Raw genomic sequence first — 17,902 nt, forward strand, 5'->3', positions numbered from 1 at the left:
AGTTCTCCATTGTAAAACTGTGTCAACAGGCAATCGGTACATGAATGGACACTTCAGCTGCAAATGGCATGTCAGACTTCCTCAAAAGCCAGACATGTGCGTTGTTTGCCAGGCTCAGAAAGGGCGGCTCCGTTTGAAATCTGATGGACATCGAAAGGAATGTCGCCAAGTCAGAAACACCTGGGGACACTTGTACAAAGCACGGGCATTCCCATTCTAAAAAAAAAAAAAAAAAAAAAAAAAAAAAAAAAAAAAAAAAAAAAACGATGTTCTGGGTGGCTGCATTTTTGACAACTCAAGAATACAGACAAACACTTGAAGCAATGCCTAAAAGTGTGCAGTTATCTAGGAAGACAGCAGGCCAGAAAGAGAGATGCCACAAGAAGGCACCAGCGAGAGAATAACGTAGTAGTCCCAAGCTACATTCCAGCTGACTTGAGATATGAAAGTTTCATGCTGTAAGAGACCTGGGACTTACAGTTATTCAGCACTGGATGTTCATTGTGTGGGATTGGAAACTGAGCCCACCAATGACAAAGGCGATCCACCAGGAACTGTGCTCAATCTGCGATCATGCATCTTGTTGGTGGTGTTAGTTGTTCTCTGAATATTCACCCATTAATGCGACCCATTTTTCTCAAAGAAGCATCACTTCGTGGAGATGTTGGTTGTCAAAGTCTGCATTTTGGCTTTTCAGAAACGCTCTAACACGAAAGTCACATTGCCATCATACTGCAAATTCATTCTACAAAGTGGTTTCTTCGATCGAGGAAAGGTGGAGAAGTCCTGGGTGCCCTGTCCTTGAATACCATAGGATGGGTATGGGCGAGATAAAATTTGATAGCCTAATAGCAGCAGCATATGTGGCTATGTCATGTACAGACTGAACTGGGGGTGTAGTCGTGGAGCAAAACCACCCCTTTTGTTAGTTTCCTACAAAGATCCATCTTGGTTGTCTCCCATACCCTTGTCAGGAGATTTCAGTTGTGTGTTACTGGGATGGTTCGCCCCTTACGAGCATTAGCTGTTAGCACTACACTGCGGTAGTCCCAAAACACAATACATCACCTTTCCCTATGATGGTTGGCTCTTCGCCGACGTGATTCACTAACTTGTTCGTTTTGTCTTGGTATCATAGTGATATAATGAGTGCTCGTCCATGTCATTAGGTTACTAGACACAGCTTTCAAATTTCCACTGCTACCTTGATTTGGCAGCTTTTTTTAAGCTGATGAAATTTATTCGCAGATGCGGAATCTTTCTAATAGTAGCTGCATTAGGTATCAAGACATTACGTGTTGGTGACAAATAAGAAATTGTGTCCGACCACGACTGAAACCTGGATTTCCTGGTTGTCACAAATGATCGCATTAACCATTTCGGCTATCCGATCACGTTTGCAGGACCGACTCAGTCTTTTACATGTCATACTTTCTATGACCCCCCCGCCTCAGGGTTTCGAGGAAACACACCTTTTGCACGCTGTATTACAATCGTGATTTTGCCCGTCGAGGCTTGTAATACTTATCTTTAATAATATCTGAAGAAACAGACATTGGTGAAGATCTTGTAGATGTACTAAATTCATGAAATATATTCGCTGCTGCGTAATCTTTCTGACATTAGCTACATTAGGAGAGAAGATACTGCCTACTGAGGAAACACGAAAATTTTTGCTCAACAGGGACTCGAACCCGGATTTCAAACTTGTCGTGAGCAGTGGGTCCTAGAAACGTACTGGAATATCAGAACCGGTCAAGGCGACCAACCACGACAAGCGGGAAATTCGTATTCGAGCCCCAGTCGGCCACAAATTTTCATGTGTCTCCAACCAGTAACATCCTCACACCTAATGCATCTGATTTCAGAAAGATTCCACAACAGCGCATAAACTTCATCAGTTTATACAGCTGTGTTTGTTCAGACATTTTTAAAAATTAACCAATCGGCTAGCGATACCTGTCATGTTCAAAATGTCATGCAAGAATCTGAAAATTCACCCATGACTGATTTTCAGTTTTCCACTACCGCCTCAGTAGTGATAAGTCTGTCTTCTAGCACCAGGGACTCGACAGTTTTTGCAAAACACGTTAGTTCACAGAGAGAGAGCCCGCCACTTCGTTGTTGGACGTCCAGACTTTTTTGACCACACCGGATGCATATGCCCACCTAACCATTGGCTCATATGATAATGCATTGCTGCCGTACTCTTCAGCCAGTTCATCATGGATTGTTACAGCGTTGCTCCTCTTCAAGTGCGGAAAACCAATTAACGCACCATCCTCCAGGTTATCAATAAGCTGCACTATCTTGGTTTGGCACTTCTAGCGGCATGCTACGGTACTGTGGTTCGGGGATTTCAGCGCGTACTTGTATTGAACCACGTTCCTGCACACTAACAAAGATTAATTACGTAGGGTTATATATTCTAAGCGATAATTACAGCTTTATGACCCCTCTGGTAAGATCAGAACTTGGATTGGAGTTAAAGTAATCAGCACCAAGTACCAGGCACCATCCGAACAGACGCTGAATGCCCAACGGGACCAAGCGGCCGCCCTTAGGCGTCACCGGATGCGGATACGGAGGGGCATATGGTTAGCACACAGCTCTCCCGGCCGTTGTCAGTTTTCGTGACTGGTGCCACTACTCAGTCAAGTAGGTCCTCAATGGGCCTCAGAAGGGCTGAGTGCACCCCGATTATCAAGAGCACTTGGCAGACACGGACAGTGACCCACCCAAGTGCCTGAGAGTGATTAACTTCGGTAATCTGGCGGGAACCCGCGTTAGAACTGCGGCAAGGCCGTTGGCACGTGTACGTTAAACTATGTAAATACATCCTCATTGCACTTATGTCAGATGTAGCGGAAGTTAAACGTACTTCGAAAGATGTTCATGCGGCTGTAACACTCAAAAATGAAGATAATCTGCTTGCAAATGCATCATACAATGCTATCTCGTCAGCTTTTTAACCGTGTACACAGTAATAAGGAAATGCAGAATTTGGGGATTTCACTGACGGCTGAGGACTATTTTATAAGCATAAGGAGTGATGCTATCTCGTCAGTTTTTTAACCGTGTACACAGTAATAAGGAAATGTAGAATTTGTGGATTTCACTGACGGCTGAGGACTATTTTATAAGCATAAGGAGTGATCAAAAGGCTTCCGTTTGTGGAGGTTACTACAGCTTACATGCAGCGTTGTGTGACTCCGATGGGGGTACATAGTGTGAAACAAAACTGTACGACACAAACTGGAGGACACATTGCTCGCATGTAGGAGAAAACTAATGTTATACGAACATGGGTTTGGAAACGTTTTGGTTCCATGTGACAGCTGATTTTTTTCCAACTGGTTAATCATGGGAAACATACGCGAAAAATATGCACCAGCATACCACACGTAACTTTCTCTCACAGGAGACGTTCGTTATGCCCTCCGTTGGGTTGATGTGTCCGTGGAGTACTGGCTATGGTTTCACAGCCTTCCACAATATGGGAACAGAGACTGAACATTTTGTACTGAGTTCCATACAAAAGAGCTTTCAAATGCCTCCATAAATAAAAGTCCAATGGGTTCAGGTCCTGAGAGAATAGAGGCCGGATAGTTCTTCCACCTATACCTATCCATCTGTCACTGAATATGTTATTTATAAGATGACGAATTAATCCATCATAAATGAAGTACATGTTTTGTCGCACAGCTACAGGCCCATCTGCTAACAGATCAGGTAGAACATTCTCTACGAAATGATAACTTCGTCCGTTGAGCCTGGTTGGAAGAAATTGAGGTCCTACCAGTCACCAACGGTGCCGGCCCAAACATCGACAGAAAATCTTTGTCGATGAATTGCTTAAATAGTCGCGGGAGGACTGACGCCTGTCCATACATGCCGATTGTGAAAATTTACAATCTGATCTCGTTGGACAAAATGAGTTGTAACATGGAAGCAGAGCATTTCCAGCCCATGTTACACCCTATATAAGCACCGATATGTAGGCGAGAGATCAAAGTGGCATTCGCGTCTTTCAAACGTGTCTGCGTTAAATGCGCAAACGAGAACTATGGCGATGTTATTACCAAATGCTTCCAAACAAGACCAACGTGCTGTTATTCTTTTCCTGCCTGCCGAAGGTCAAACACCGATAGACGTACATCGGAGAACGCAGAAAGCGTATGGCGCAGCGTGTCTGTCGTAAACCACCATTGTGGAATATTCCGCAAAGTTCCATGCTTCTGCTACATGATAACGCACGTCCCCAAATCGCAAATGTAGCGCTTATGTTATTTCAACTCAAGTGGGAGACACTTCAGCACTCGCCCATTAGTCCTGATCTCTCCCTATGCGATTATCACGCCCTTCGGTCAAAAAAGAGCCTTGGACGGCCGACGATGATTGTCGGCCTCGGATGTCTAGCAGGACATGGTGTTTTACCAAAAGGGTAACTTGAACCTCGGGATTCGGTGGGATAACTGCCTCAATACTTAACGGCGATATAGCCTGATTGGCATACCGATTCAGGACGTACGAATGGAAACTTTTTGATCGCCCCTCATATCACATACAACTCATCAGGAAACCAAACGGGAGTCAAGGTCTCTAGATGCGAAAATAAACGTCCTTCGATTAGGTGTATGTTGCTAATCAAGTGTCAAACGAAAGCGCAAACGAGAGATAAACACAGCTGACGAAACAAGATGCTATACTCATCCAAACACTAATCTCTCAGCTGTAACTCAAATTTTTCTGTCAGTAACTGTTAACTTCCGTATCGTCTTCAAAGAGACTGATGGAAGGAGTCTTTTCCTTGCCTTGTTGGATAACTCTCTTTCAGAAGTTCATCTAACAACGTAAGTCAAAAAAATTAAGACGCTGATAATGTAGGACTTTTATGTGGCAAATTAGATAAAGGTCAAAGAAAGAGTCTTGGCAAATGTTTTGTCTGGAGTGTGGCTCTATATGAGGGAGAAACATGGACTCTGAGACGAGAGGATGGAAAAAGGTTAGAAGCGTCTGAGATGTGAATGTGGAGGAGAATGGAGAGAATAAGCAGGATGGAAAGAGTGAGTAATGAAAGAGTATTGGAAAGTGTTGCTGAGAGAAGATGTCTGCTGAAGGTCATAAGAGAAAGGAAAAAAGAACGAGTTGGGACAGTCACTGAGAAGGGAGTGCTTGCTAGTAGATGCTTTGAAGGGACTGGTTTATGGGAGTAGACCGAGAGATAGAAGAAGATACAAGATGAAAGACAACATAAAGGGAAAAGGAAATTATGCGGACCTGAAGAGGATGGCAGAAGACCCGACAGCCTGGAGAACTACCATGTGAAAACCTGCCTTTTGGCAGAACACTAATGATGATGATAATGTAATCCAAACCAAGGTAACTTAAGACCTATGATTTTTATAAACACCGTAATAATTTTAACAGAAAAGAAGAAAGTGTGAAATTAGATAAAATACAAGTGTATGCCGACTTTGCACCGACGGAAAGACGATCGATTACTTTCAGTTGAGGACGTTGGCACTACCGGACATATTCTCATGAATGGTGTCTCGTGATGAACTGTGGTGCCCTCTATACTGCCTATACTCATAAACGGCGCTGCTTCGAGTTCTGATTGTAGCTCGCCGCTTCATCTTCGAGGATGTCCCCTGCAGCCACAGACGAAACGTTAGAGGAAAGTTTAACTTATCGACAGTGGCCCATCAGCCCAGAAGTTTAAAGTGAAGCTAACACCGACCGTGATCACTCACTATTTATTTTACGTAAATTTGTTTTAAAAACATGAACGCGCCTCTCTTTGCATCACCTCACCCTGCGATGCTCCCAGCACCTTCTCCAATACCATCTTTACCGATTCACCTCCTGGTGCAACCAGTGACTGCTCAAGGTCAATCCTTTCAAAACCCAGGCTATCATTGTAGGCAAAACCTGCCGTCTCCTTGATTTTTATATCAGTATCTACAGCCGTCCTATCAGCCTCACCCCGACCCTCAAGTACCTTGGCGTCACTCTTGACCGTCAGCTTTCCTGGACCCTGATCTCTGGACAATCCAAGCCAAGGCACACTCCCGACTCTGCCTCCTCAAACTCCTCTCCGGCCACACATGGGGTTTGGACCCCTCCACTGTCCTCCACACTTATCAGTCCCTCATCTGCCCCATCCCCTGTTATGCCAATCCTACCTGGAACTCCACCCTACCTACTACAAGTCCCTTCAAATCCTGGATTGCCATGCACTCTGCCTCGCCTATTGCATCCGCCTCCCATCCCCCACGTGGCTCCTCTATGACTTAATTCTTTTCCCACACCTCCTCCTCTTCCTTGACCGGATACAGATCCTTTACACCTCCCCTAAAATTGTTCCCCCTCACCCGCTTGTCTCTCCCGTAATTTTCCACCTCAATCAGCTGCCGTGCCTGTACTCCTGCATCCTGTAAGGTGTCAGGCAAATCCAACACCTTCCATGAAAACCCTGACATGATAAGCAAATCCAGTAGTATGTCACATAGCTCCAAATAAATCGTGACATTAAATTAACCAAAGTAATACGAGTAACGAGTGAGCAAATGGAATACCACAGACTAACACAAGAATGCCTAAATGCATGTCATACCTTCCCACCGTGAGACAGACGCACTTTCGAGGGGAGAAGAGGGGAGAAACGAGAACAGAAGCCGAGAGCAGAGCCGTGTTAAGCTGGAAGGCCCTACGATAAGGGACGGACACCCACATCGCCAGCTAACCGCTAGGATCACCCCCCAGCCCATGTTAAAAGCTAGAGCCCTCCAGAAGAACAGTATAGATCTTACGATAACACAAAAAGGGCTACCCCAGCCGCAAGTTTTAGCGTGAGACTTTTTCGCGTCTCTGTTACGTCAGGACCACCCCCTACCCCATGTTAAAAGATAGAGCCATCCAGAAGAACAGTATAGATCTTACGATAACGCTAAAAGGGCCACACCAGCTACAAGTTTTAACGTGAGACTTTTTCGCGTCTCTTTACGTTGCAAACTTTAAAAACATTGCCCCACCACGAAAAGTATAACGTTTCTCATTGTATAGACAGAATTTTTGTAGTCAGAGCTTAAGGTTAACAATGAGACCCTGATTGGTCAGATGAAAACACAGCCAGATAGTTTTTTTAAACCAACTTCGGTAAATTGTAGTAAGGAGAAGTTAGGAGAGAGTTGCTTCCGAGACGGCGAGCTGGACGGAGCTCCGCCGGCCGCCGCCCCCTGACGAACACTGACAAGGTAATGAACGCATGCGATGACGCATTTTTTAGCGCATAAGGCTTCACTCAGAACTGCAGAAGTTTCATCTGTTACATCCCCTTTTTACGTAATACTGGTGTCGATCGTCAATTGAAGCTCATGGTATTCACATTTGCTACGTAAGTTAAAATCTGAAACGTGATGATTTTTCTGTTATATAGTAATTGAGAAGCCACATCAGCCACTGTAATTCATGACAAGTTAGATAAGTAATTAAAGATAATTGAGGGTCACTGTAGACCATTTTGATAGTTTTCTCTTTTGTGAAACCTAGATGTGATATGGCATAGGTCATCCTTCGATCCATTGTAGAACTTGGAAACCCATTCAGGGAATATTCGTTCACATTTTTGTTGAACGCAGTTGGTTTTTATCATCCTGTATTAAAACATTTCCTTTCATCAATAGTGCAATTTATAAACAATGTTTTGTGAGTAGAATAAAATTTCCAATGGTAAACTTAACTGCTTTTTCGACGTTATTTTACCAGCCAACCAAAATTAGGAAAGCCTTGAACCCCTTCCACTAAATTTAGTTAGTATTAAGATTCTTTTACAAGGAGTGCAGTGGAGCTGACGCTGAAATCATTAAGTATTTGGTTATATCATTGCTAGTCTCACTGAACTCTTCTGAACTTTACATGTCATGTGTGGTCTGGCGTCTCCTTACCAGCAACAGGTCCCAGATTCAAACTAGTCAATTCCCTAAAAAACACGCTCAGAGCGTCGTTGCGCGAAAGTGGTAGGGAGACACAATTCAGAACAACAGAAACCACGCAGAATGTTAGCATCCCACCCGCTCTCCATCTTACCACCCTCCATACCATTGCCCAAGGTGGCTCCCGCTAACTCCCCCTCGTGGATGATGCCTTCGTCCCCTCCAGCTCCCACTCCTACCAGATTTGATCCTCCCCTTCCTCTTCCTGAGATTTTCCCTTAGGGCTCCCTCTTTCCATTCTCTCCCTCCTTACATACTTCCCTCCTCTCTCCCTCTCCCCCCCCCCCTCTGGGCTTCCACACCCAACCCTACCCTCTCCCCTCCCCCTTACTTCCTCTCTCCCACTGACGTCCTCCCTGCCTCCCTCCTACCCTCCCCTTTTCCTTGTGGCAATGGGGCCCCCTTGTTTTTGTGCAATAGTGTGTGCAGTGCGTCCAAGATCATAGTCAATGTTTTCTGTTCAGTGTTTCTGCGGCTCCAGTGCAGTTGTGTCTCTTCAGTGTCCTACACCATTCAACAGTGTTCTCATTGTGCCTTCACGTACGGTTGCACTTCCTTATGCAATTCAGTGTTTTCAGTCGAACGTCGTCGTTATTATCATTATGTGTGTCACCTATTGTTTCCTATTCATATTTTCTGTATATCTGTCTGCATGTTATCTTTTCTATGGTTTTCTGAGGCCGAAGAGAGGCGTAGATAGGCCGCTTCCAGCCTACCTTTTGTACAAGGTATTAAAATAGCAATAAAGAAAAAAAAGGAAAAATCCCTCTGCATCTCCTCACCGCATGATTTACATCTACCTTACTATTATGAACTGACGAAACTAAAATCGTCCAGTCGTAATAGTGGTTTCTCTGATATCTCTGGGAGATGCTTCTCAGAACTGCAATATATGAAACATTAGTTCTCTTTATTACAAGAATGATAAAAATTTACTCAACTTTATACAGTGCATTGCCACAGGAGCGTATCGAATATTTACAGCTGACTTTGAACAATAAAGCATCACATTATGCAAACAATTACAGAATCTTCTCTTGTAGTACAAGTTCAACATTTACAGTACATCTGTGACTTGAATAGCAATGGTGTCCTAGTTAGATGATTCTGACTGCTTCATAGGAGGTCACGAACTGGGCAGAGAGTCCATGCTCGGATCTCTATCGATATCCGTGCGATGGTGCTGCGGCGCTGAGAGAGAGTGTGTGTGTTTTCACAAAGTGCCTCCCATTCGTCGTTGTGTCGTTGCGGATTACAGCGAGACATCGCTAATGTCTGTGGTATCGATGCGCTTTACTGACGCTGGTGTGGCACCGAGAGTTTTCGATACCAGCGTCCGCAGCCCGTAGTCTTGCGGTAGCGTTATTGCTTCCCGTGCACGGGGTCCCGGGTTCGATTCCCGGCGGGGCCAGGGATTTTTCTCTGCCTCGTGATGACTGGGTGTTGTGTGTCTTTCATCATCATTTCATCCCCATCGACACGCAAGTCGCCGAAGTGGCGTCAACTCGAAAGACTTCCACCAGGCGAACGGTCTACCCGACGGGAGGCCCTAGCCACACGGCATTTCCATTTCGATACCAGCAAAAGTGCCTCTCTCATTTCAGCTTTTTTCAAGACAACTGAAAATGCTCTGGCGGTAGATATTGAAACTGCTCAAGTGAGTACCTGATCAATACCTGTGGAGAAATAATAAAATGAAAACGTTACGTAAATCTATGAAACGAAACACAAAGCTTTCGGTCACTGCCAGGGGAGATTCGATATACACACATCAAGAAAAGTTTTACATCACACTGGTTCCCAGAACTCCTGAAGATTAACGTTCACTGTGGATTTTGTATCACGAATAAAGTCCCTTTGACTGTTCAGAGATATCACTAAACCCGCCCACAGATGTAAACAAGGACGGTGGGGGCCCGACGGTCGATCAGTTACAGTCATTCCACCAGGAAGGAGGTAGGCCAGTATCGCGGTTCGATCGCGTCCGCACTGTTACTTTGTGCCAGGAAGGGCTCTCAACAAGGGAAGTGTCCAGGCGTCTCGGAGTGAACCAAAGCGATGTTATTCGGACATGGAGGAGATACAGAGAGACATGCGTCGCTCAGGCCGCCCAAGGGCTACTACTGCAGTGGATGACCGATACCTACGGATTATGGCTCGGAGGAACCCTGCCACTATGTTGAATAATGCTTTTCATGCAGTTACAGGACGTCGTGTTACGACTAAAACTATGCACAATAGGCTGCATGAAGCGCACCTTAACTCCTGACGTGCATGGCGAGGTCCATCTTAGCAACCAAGACCCATGCAGGGCGGTACAAATGGGCCCAACAACATGCCGAAAGGACCGCTCGGGATTGGCATCACGTTCTCTTCACCGATGAGTGTCGCATATGCCTTGAAACAGACAATCGTCGGAGACGTGTTTCGAGGCAACCTGGTCAGCCTGAACGCCTTTGACACACTTTCCAGCGAGTGTAGCAAGGTGGAGGTTCCCTGATGTTTTGGGGTGGTATTTGTGGGGCTGACATACACTGCTGGTGGTGATGGAAGGCGCGGTAACGGCTGTACGATACTGTATGATAAATGAATGCCATCCTCGGACCGATAGTGCAATCATATCGTCAGGATATTGGCGAGACATTCGTCTTCATGGACGACAATTCGCGCCCCCATCGTGCACGTCTTGTGAATGGCTTCCCTCATGATAACGACATCGCTCGACTGAAGTAGCCAGCGTGTTCTCCAGACATGAACGCTATCGAACATGCCTGGGATAGGCTGAAAACAGCTGTATATGGACGACGTGACCCGCCAACTACTATGAGGAATCTACGCCGAATCACCACTTAGGAGTGGGACAACGTGGACCAACAGTACCTTGATGAACTTGTGGATAGTATGCCACGTCGAATACAGGCGTACATCAATGCAAGAGAATGTGCTACTGGGAATTAGAGGTACCGGTGAGTACAGCAGTCTGGACCACCACCTCTGAAGGTCTCGCTGTATGGTGGTACAAGGTGCAATGTGTGGTTTTCATGAGCAATAAAAATGGCGGAAATGATGTTTATGTTGATCTCTATTCCAATTTTCTGTACAGGTTCCTGAACCCTCGGAACCGAGGTGATGCAAAACTTTTTTTGATGTGTGTATTACAGCTCCCACACGCAGTCAGAAATTAGCAGGGAAGGAAACCAGTAACTCCAGTGTATCCCGCTCTGAATTTTTATGAGTGAGGGGAAGACATTAGAAGTGCGATATTCGAACGCTTTTGCTTATGACGACCTTTCCGTGAAGAAATGTTAAGGCATAGTTTTACGATGGTCATTACCCTAACCCATTAAGGATTATAGTATAACGGCATGTCGTTATAACCATAGGCGTTACGAGCAGCTCTTAGCTTTTTACCCTAGCAGAATGACTGGTTATGTGGCACTGTCAGAAGCGCAACGAGGAAGAGGCGAGCTAGTAGCAACACATCTGTACTGAAATATATTTTACAACTGGATTCTTTTCTTATCTGAGGTCTAAACGATCGCTCTGAAATGGAACTAAACATACAGAATAAGATGAGAGATGTAAATGTAAGCTTGTAATGAAAGTCAGGGACGTGTAATCTAATCCCTCTGATGCAAGGCGGTAATACGCGCCTTGGAAGAATAATAAAACCAAATAAGCTCCTAATTTTTAATTTCGTGGTAACAGTTGAATCTTTAGCTCTCTTTAGTTCTTTCCATGACTTCTCCGACTCGTGAATTTAACTAATTCATGCTGTTCGCTTCTCCTGAATAAATATAATCTTCCTAAACAAAGTGTAAGTTATTAGCGTGTTAAGCTTTTCAACTTCTTTGCATATTCGTAAGTCATTCTGGTTTTGGTTCTGAACACGTCAGTATTATTTCATTTTCTTGTCATCCATCCTGTTGCTCTCCATCGCTTTGTTTACATTTCCTCGTCTCGTCCATAAGCTAAAGTATTCCTTTTCACCGATGCCTTTGTTATACCCACATTTCACTCTCAGTCCTTGTTTATTGTTTATTAATACTCTCTCTTTTATTGAGACACAAAATATTTACTTAGTGAAGTTTTTATTGCGTCTAACAATCCTATTAGTATTTCTCTTTACCGTAATGTTTATTTTCCTTTACGTATTTACATTGCAATATGCCACTCATTTTTATGTGACGATTTGGGAATACTTATCTGCTCAGCCTTTGGTTCGTAAATCTTTGCGTAACAATCTCGTGTCCAAATTGATATATGTTGTGCCTCCTCTTATTGTCAAGGATACATGTTTGACTTCTGCTATAATAAATCGTAGAAGTCCAGGAGTTCTCATTCTCCTTATCTCATTCCTATGTTCCGTATTCTTCAGGTATTATGCGTTATATACATTAAATTTATATACGATTGCAGCCATTGGTTATCCTACACTGAGGTGACAAAAGTAAGAGGATAGCGATGTGATCATAAAGATGGCGGTAGTATCGTATACACAAGGCATAAAAGTGCAGTGCATTGGCAAAGCTATCATTTGTGCTCAGGTCATTCATGTGAAAAAGTATCTGACGCCATCAGGACCACACGATGGGAGTAAGCAGGTTTAGAAATCTCCACGACATCTCCTGCAGCGCCTCTCCTGGGCTCGTGACCATTTCGGCTCGACCTTAGACGACCGGAAAACCTAGACCTACTCATTAGAATCCCAGTTTCAAATGGTAAAAGCTTATGGTAGGTATCGAGTATGGTGCTGACTCCACGAAGCCATGGACCCAAATTGTCACATGGCATTATGCAATCTGGTGGTAGCTCCATAATGGTGTGCGCTGTGTTTACATGGAATGGACTGCGTCTGATTCTCCAACTGAACAAATCGTTCACTGCAAATGGTTATATTCGGCTACTTGGAGACCAATCAACGATGGAATTTTTATAGATGATATTGTGCCATGTCACTGGCCACAATTTTTCGCTATTGGTTTGAAGAACATTCTGGACAATTTCAGCGACTGATTTGAGCACCCAGATTATCCGACCGAATCCTCTGAACATTTATTGGACATAATCGGAGGTGCGCCAGTGCACAAAATCTGGCACCGGTAACACTTTCGCAACTATGGATGGCTATAGAGGCAGCATGGGTCAGTATTTGTGAAGGCAACTTCCATCGTCTTGCTCAGCAGGTCCGACACGATATCAGAAAGTATCCCATGACATTTGTCTCCTTCGTGTACTACTTCCTCCTTCACACGAATTTCATAGTTTCTTCATACTGCCTCCAGTTCATCATGACAGGCTTCTGAAGTGTATGTTCAAACGCGTCTGATGGTGCATAACGTGATATCGTAGTCGTATTAGGAATAATTGTTCGGTCACTACGACGCTCACAGTAGTTTTCTGTTAACTATCTTACTTCCAATCACAGTGCCAATATCGGTTATACAGTTTGCTAATTTTATTAGTCTGCAGTCGCTTCAAGAGAATAATTCGTTCTCATTTCGTTTCATCTCACTAATTTGCACATTTTAATAAGAATGTGAATGCCGTGTGACTATGGCCTCCCGTCGAGTAGACCGTTCGCCAGGTGCAAGTCTTTCGGTTGGACGCCACTTCGGCGATTTGCGCGTCGATGGGGATGAAATGATGATGATTAGGACAACACAACAACCAGTCCCTCAGCGGAGAAAATCTCCGACGCAGCCGAGAATTGTACCCAGGCCCTTAGGATTGACATTCTGTCGCGCTGACCACCCAGCTACCGGGGGCGGACTGCATTTTTATTACTGAATGATAGAGATCTCCACTTGTGTTTTCCTGATGGACGGTATTGCTAACTAGACGCAGCATGTTCTTTATAAATGACTAGAAGCACTGGTAAGCGAAATTGGTGTTTCAACCTTCAACAGCCGGCCGATGTGACCGAGCGGTTCTAGGCGTTTCGGTCCGGAACCGCGATGCTGCTACGGTTGCAGGTGCAAATCCTGCCTCGGGCATGGATTTGTGTGATGTCTTTAGGTTAGTTAGGTTTAAGTAGTTCTAAGTTCTAGGGGACTGATGACCTGATATGTTAAGTCCCATAGTGCTCAGAGCCATTTGAACCCTCAGCAGCCTTCATGAGCTTAAAGAAACCAGTTCTAGCAGTGTTGAAGGCTCCCGCATCCCTCCTAATAATATGATTGATGAGCACTGCAAAGTGATGGTTATGCACTAAGGAATTCGTGCCACGTCCAAGTAGTCAGCAGCGCAGTCGTGAAGAGTTCGTGCAAGTAGACGCACGTTTCTCAAATCCGTGATCGCGATTTATTATTGCACTTATTTCTGCTGGAAAATGATGTAGACTAAGAAACTCTAAACTAGCATTTAGATAAAAGTTGCAACAAACCTCACATTTAGGATAAAGCTTGACAAAAGTTTCTTTGCAAGACCTATCAATCATCATTTATTAAATGAATATGATTCATATTACATGATATGTCAGAATGAACTTAGAGGTCTGGGCCTAATTTTGAACTTTTGTATAAATAGAATTTTAATGTAGCCAACTATGTTCATTTATAATAATAAACATGACAGTAAATTCCAGCACTGGTACAGACACAAACTCCTACAGAGTGTCCCATAACTACTGTTTCTGTTGGAAATTAAGCTGCTTTATCAGCTGAGAGTCCCAGAAAAGAAGAATTAAAAAATAAAATAAAATAGACGCAAAGAAAAACCTGGTATTTACGAAACAATGTAGCTTCAATGTCATCCGCAGCTAAAAGCAGTGGACGTTCACTGGCTGCACAATTGAACAGTAACATAGATAGTGAGTTAGTTAGTTAGTAACATGTTCCGTAGATGATTTAAACAATTCTTTTATCAGAATTATGTGGAACGAGTCAGTTTTCAGGATATGTATACATGATTAATGTTGACATTAAATGAACACATTATTGTTTTTAGTCCTACTCATGCGACTACGCTACCTTTTTTTTTCTGGCTACCAGTTTCTAAGTAGAAATTAATAAATGGAACAGAAGGAGTTGTCCAGGAAAAATGTCTTTAAATTAGATTTAAAACTTGCTTCGCTACGTGTCAGTCATTTTATGACAGTGAGAAAATTATCAAAAAAATTTGTAGTTGCTTATTGAACTCCTTTCTGAGCCACTGACAGCTTTAACAGTGTGTAGTGAAGGTCATTTTTCCCCTATAGTGTTGTAGATATGTACTTCACTGTCCTCAAATTGTGATGGATTACTTATGACGAATTTCATTAGCAAATATGTGTACTGTGACGACGCAAAAAAATGCCTAGCTCCTTGAGGAGGTACCTGCATGACGTCCTTCGGTGAACACCACACATTATTCTTACCGTTCGCATTTGTGCAATCAGTACTTTGTTTCTAAGTGATACGTTACCGCAGAGAATTATTCCGTACGCCATCAGTGAGTGGAAAAGTGAAAAATACGTGAGGAGGTTGATATTTTTGTTTCCAAGTTAGCAGTTGTACGAAGAGCAATAGTAGCTGTCCTTCATTGTTTGTAAAGCTCAGGAATATGCTTCTTCTAGCTCATGTTTTCATGAACATATATATCCAAATATTTGGAGCAAACTACCCTATTTACTGTCTACTGCTCGTGTGCTACATCAAGTCTTGGTATGACTCATTTTCTAGTACATAATTGAATGTAGTGGTTTTTTTTTCAAAATTTATGGGGAGTCCATTTTCAGAGAACCACTTAATAATTCTTTACAAAAAATCATTTACCAACTCTTCTGTTTATTTCTCTCTAACGGATTTACAACACTGGTATTGTCTGCAATAAACACCAATTTTTCTTGTTGAATGTTTAGTGGAATGTCGTTCACATACATAAGGAATAGGAGAGGACCAAAAGCTGAACCCTGTGGGACTCCCTTTTTATTTTATTTTCCTGCCAGTCCCTAAAATTTTCTAACGTTCCGAAACTGTCTGAATTATTCATCACAAATTTTTGCATTCTGGTTGTTATGTATGATACAGGCAAGTTGCATGTGAAGCCATTAGTTAGAAAAAGAGAGTATCAAGATCTGAATAATCGAATGCTTTGGAAAGATCACAAAAAATACCAACTAGCGATTTGAACTTGAAAACTGCCGTGATAAGTGTTTAACTAAAGATTCATCACAGGGTGTTTCGTTAGTGTTTCCTTTCTTAAAGCTTTTACTTAGTCAGTTGGGTAAGTTCTCTTTCATAAGGATGTCCATTTCGAGCTGTAGTAGTAAGGAGCTATCGTTTCACATTTACTCGGAACGCTTGAATTGATAAAAATTCGAGGAGCTGCCCCCTGCTTTTCTCTCTGTATTCTGTCTATTCTGTGCTTTCCTCTTTCCGTACTGCCCTACCTAGACTAGGAACGGCGCCGCTGTAGCAGAAAGCACCGTCTACCGCACCCTCTGGGCAGACTAAGATTGCCACAGCAGCGCTGCCGTGACCAGATGGGCAGGCAGGGAGAGCAATGTGCCAGAAATTTGCTGATGCAACTAATTCCGCGTCATGTATTATGTTTTTAAGTATCACTCGCGCAATTGTAAGAATTATTTTGCCGTTATCTACGTGTTTCTTATTTAGGGAAAGAAAATTATTTCATGACATTGTTATTGTGAAACTAGGTATACAAATGTTTTGTTTGCAATACAATAATAGATTCTATGTGAATCTGAGGGTGGGGAAGACATCTTTAACAAGTTATTTGCACAAATTAAAATAGATTGTTGTTAGAGAAGAGACACATTTGTTAAGAGTTTAGTTGGCATGAAATTATACAGGGTGGCGCCTTGATTGTGACCGGGCCAAATATCTCACGAAATAAGCGTCAAACGAAAAAACTACAAAGAACGAAACTTGTCTATATTGAAGGGGAAACCAGATGGCGCTATGGTTGGCCAGCTAGATGGTGCTGCCATAGGTGAAACGGATATCAACTGCGTTTTTTTAAAAATAGGAACTCCCATTTTTTTATTACATATTCGTGTAGTACGTAAAGAAATACGAATATTTTAGATGGACCACTTTTTTCGCTTTGTGATAGATGGCGCTGTAATAGTCACAAACATATGGCTCACAATTTTAGACGAACAGTTGGTAACAGGTAGGTTTCTTTAAATTAAAATACAGAACGTAGGTACCTTTGAACATTTTATTTCGGTTGTTCCAATGTGGTACATGTACCTTTGCGAACTTATCATTTCTGGGAAAGCCTGCTATTACAGCGTGATTACCTGTAAATACCACATTAATGCAATAAATGCTCAAAATGATGTCCGTCAACCTCAATGACTTTGGCAATACGTGTAACGATATTCCTCTCAGCAGCGAGTAGTTCGCCTTCCGTAATGTTCGCACATGCATTGACAATGCGCTGACGCATGTTGTCAGGGATTGTCGGTGGATCACGATAGCAAATATCCTTCTACTTTCCGCACAGAAAGAAATCCGGGGACGTCAGATCCGGTGAACGTGCGAGCCTTGGTATGGTGCTTCGACGACCAATCTACCTGTAATGAAATATGCTATTCAATACCGCTTCAACCGCACGCGAGCTATGTGCCGGACATCCATCATGTTGGAAGTACATCGGCATTCTGTCTTGCTGTGAAACATCTTGTAGTAACATCGGTAGAACATTCAGTAGGAAATCAGCATACATTGCACTATTTAGATTGCCATCGATAAAATGGGGGCCAATTATCACTCCTCCCATAATCCCGCACCATACATTAACCCGCCAAGGTCGCTGATGTTCCACTTGTCGCAGCCATCGTGGATTTTCCGTTGCCCAATAGCGCATATTATGCCGGTTTACGTTACCGCTGTTGGCTTCGTCGCTAAATAAAACGCGCGCAAAAAATCTGACATCGTCCCGTAATTTCTCTTGTG

Source organism: Schistocerca nitens, chromosome 4 (genome assembly GCF_023898315.1).
Source record: "Schistocerca nitens isolate TAMUIC-IGC-003100 chromosome 4, iqSchNite1.1, whole genome shotgun sequence".
Lineage (NCBI taxonomy): Eukaryota > Metazoa > Arthropoda > Insecta > Orthoptera > Acrididae > Schistocerca > Schistocerca nitens.